This window comes from Cavia porcellus, unplaced genomic scaffold (assembly GCF_034190915.1).
Source record: "Cavia porcellus strain 051 isolate PalLab524CR breed Dunkin Hartley unplaced genomic scaffold, mCavPor4.1 scaffold_17, whole genome shotgun sequence".
NCBI lineage: Eukaryota > Metazoa > Chordata > Mammalia > Rodentia > Caviidae > Cavia > Cavia porcellus.
The window spans coordinates 59,632,096-59,635,913 of record NW_026947500.1 but is presented as its reverse complement, the minus strand read 5'-3'; the positions used below and the strand labels follow the sequence as shown (position 1 = coordinate 59,635,913).

Sequence of the window (3,818 nt, the reverse complement as noted above, 5' to 3'; positions counted from 1 at the left end):
ACCATGCAAACACAACCTAGTTGTCAGGCAGGATGAATGTGAGGTTGAAAAAGTAGAACCATGAAACCTGGTCATAATAGTGAGTGGTGGAGAAAGTGCTGGAACACTGTGCTACTATTTCAAATACCACGAATGCTAAGCACAAGGAAGAAGGCAGCAAAATATGGACTCTCTGATCTGATGCTTCACAGTGAACTGGTTATTTCTTGCCACAGTATAAAAAGACCGTAACCCATATAACTCAACCTGTTTGGAGTCTGAACATGTGAGAATTATTTAAATGCTGAGTGATGTGCAAACATATCTTAGGAAACCACTGTTATCCTCTTGATTGGCATAAGAATTTGCTGCTAGTGTTTGGAACCATTAATGGACCCCATGTGGTTGGTCAACAGCTGTTACTTTCAAAGTGTCTAATGATATGGTATTGTCACTAATATGGTCTTCCTGGATAGTGGAGATTAGCTGAAAAATTTCCAATTGTTTTTGTAGCTATAGTGTTCTGCTGTTTTTCCTGATTTCAAATTTGAAAATAGTCCTAAAATCTACACAGCTGTTGTTACTGCAGCAGTGTTCCAAAAAGGAAACCTATACTATGATCAGGGCAGAATGCCATGTGTACAAATCTGACAGCACTAATGACACCCATAAAGACCCAAGGTAACATACTTTCTGGCTATATGCCACCATTGGGAGACATAGTTTAGATCACTGGGCTCTTAACGGAAAAACCAATTAAGTAATATGAAATCTGATGATTCATAGATTTCAGATTATTCATGATAAGCATAAATTATCTAAATAGAATATTTAGTGAAAATTAAAAAAAATTTTGTTTCCAATTTAATTTCATTAAATATTTTTAAATTTAAGTGAAAATTTAAGCAATAGGTAGATAGTCAAACTTAATTTTAAAAGCATATTAATAAATAAATGAAAGAAAAACCCTAAACATACTCTATATATGCCACTTATACAACTTACCAAGATATGATTAAATTTTATATTAGAGAAGGACAAATACAGAGCTTTATATCAATTTTTGCTGAAAGCACCAGTGTCTTGGTAAATTTACCTCAAATTATTGTCCTAATTTGTCATGAAAAATTTTAATCAATTAATCAGAGCTCTTAAACCATACACTGTATGTCTCTACTTTGTCAGAAAGTGTTAACAGATGATGTCTTTTACTGAACATAACATAACCAACCTTACCAATTCAGAGAAGGTAGCTAAGAATTTGCTAAAATGAATTATTCATCAATGAATTTAAGAAAGATCAATATTTTATCCAAATACAGAGTATATACCACAGTAAAATTATGTCATAAAAGCTACCCAGAAAAATGGTAAGTTAGATCAAAAGAAAAAATGATGTATGATATAGTAAGAAAATTCTAAATTAAAAAACTATCACTCAGATCTTTTTCAAGAAACATTACAATGAAGAGAGATTAGCAAATCTTCCTAATCCATGCAGCAGTCCTGGTATTAATTTTTCATTCTGGCTTTGATCCAGTATGGCAGCTAATTTAACACAACCTCAATTCCAAACAGGAAAATTACTCCCAGTACTGATCACAGCTCCACTGATGACTGATGAAGTTTGCCTATGAGGTCCCCATGACGAGACTTGTCATCTGTTTTTAAGATCTATTGTGAATATTTCTGCTGATTAGTTTGTAATAGACAAAAAGGACAAACATTAAACATGAATGTATCATGTATGTTTCAGTCAGTGATGAAAAAAAAAAAGCACTGAAAAATGTACTCTTTCACCCACATTTTTGCCCTCCATTCTGGAACCATTTTCTTTTCTTTTTGTTCTTTCTTTCTTTTTTTTTTTTTTTCTTTTTCTTTTTTGTACTTGGGATCAAACTTACAACCTTGCACTTGCTAGGAAGGCACTTGAGCTGCTAATCTAAATCACCAGCCCCTCTGGAAGAGTTTTCTAAAAGAAAAATTTAGAACAGTTGAAATGTTTAATTCAAACATACTTTCCTTGTCACACCTTACCATATGTATCACATTCACAAAGCACAGAAGGTGATCAAGATATTACTGAAAGCAGTTCCATAATAATACATGGTCAGCTTGGAATATTCTCTATACCCCTGAATAGCAGCTAACTCTGAGTAAAGTCTCACTCCTATATAAATCTACCACATCTTCATGGCAAACTGCATTAGCCCGAGACCATGAAGAAATCCCTCCTATACTTCCAATGTGTCTAAGATCACCCTCAGCATCTACTTGGTCACTCCTGTCTTTCCTTAGCTGCCATGTATTTCTCTGTTACTAAAACAGCAGGTTGTTCATTTCACCTGAACTCTGAGTTACCTGCAATACAAAAGTGGTAACATTTCCCCAGGACACTTTGGAACAACATAGCAATGATGGTGTCTGCATTTCCATTGGCTCCGCATAATTAACTCAGGAACTAAATCACATGGCATCATTTTGTAGACAAAGATGGAAAGCTTTTATGGAATATACATGCCAAGAGGAGTACAGTTCCTCTGACCTAAAACTCATTCATCCCATAGCAAAATCATTTATTTTTCTGAAAACCCAAAGCCGCTTTACAAAATGACTTCTTGATGTACAGTTTTTCTCTCCAAAAGAAAATTTGTTGTGAAACATTATGTTACTGCATATAACCAACATGAAACAGTTTTGTGGTCATTATCTTGTGGACTGTGTCCTTCACTTCATTATTTCTCATACTGTAGATCAGGGGGATCAGCAAGGGGATCACCACAGTGTGAAACAGAGGCTACTTTGATTGTGTGCCTGGAGTTCTTTGAGATGGGCACACAGTAGAGGAAAATAATGGTGCCATGGAAGATTTCAGGTGTGACCCACAGGTGGAGAAGACTTTGCGGTGCCCCCTAGCTGACTGCATCTTCAAAGTGGTGCTGATTATAAACCCCTAAGACATAAGGGTGATAAGCAGTAGGTTATCGCATTAAAAGTGGCAACCGTGAAAAGGAGCAACTGACTGAGCTGAGAATCAGAGCAAGACAGTGATATCAGTGAGGGTAACTCACAGAAGAAGTGACTGATTGTGTTGAAACCCTGAAAAGATAACTTCAAAGCAGAACACATAAGCATCAAGGAACACTACTCTCCACGCATATGAGCCAAACACAAGCAGGATGCAAAGCTTCTGGGACATGACAGCTGTGTAGAGCAGTGGTTTGCACATGGTCACAAAGCAGTCATAGACCATCACAGCAAACAGAACCAGCTCAGTCACTACAAAGATGCAGAAGAGAAAGAACTGTGCCAAGCACCCTGCAAAAGAGAGGCTTCTGCCTTCCGCAAGTAGGTTCACCAGCATCTTGGGAGCAATAATAGTAGAATATCAGAAATCTGCAAATGAGATATGGCTGAGGAAATAATACATGGGGGAATATAATTTTGGTTTAATTCTGATGATCATAATCATACCAAGATTCCATAGCACACTGAAGTTTTGGATGGCCAAAAATAGAAAGAAGAGGGGAACCTTCAGTTCTGGGTAATCTGAGAATTCCAAGGTTGTGAATGTGGCCTCAGATGTTATATTTCTGTTTGTCTGATGTCTGAAACATGCTTCCATTTGGTGAGATCTGAAAATCAGCCTTCAAAATAAAATAAGGAAAATGATTGACATATAGACCATGCTAAACTTTCACCTCTGTGGAATGTAGGGTGAGACATCATAGACTTTTTAATTATCCTGGTATTTGCAAGATATTAATTATAAATAGCTAACGTTTTAGTAATAGAATCATTGATATGTATCATTTTCTTAAAATTTTTGCTGATATGTA

The 3,818-nt window shown here is 36.1% G+C and overlaps 1 pseudogene; it reads right to left on the bottom strand.

Moving 5' to 3' along the window:
* Nucleotides 1–2,647: 2,647 nt before the first annotated feature.
* LOC100717921 (olfactory receptor 5D16-like) lies at nucleotides 2,648–3,604 on the bottom strand (annotated as a pseudogene).
* Nucleotides 3,605–3,818: the final 214 nt, after the last annotated feature.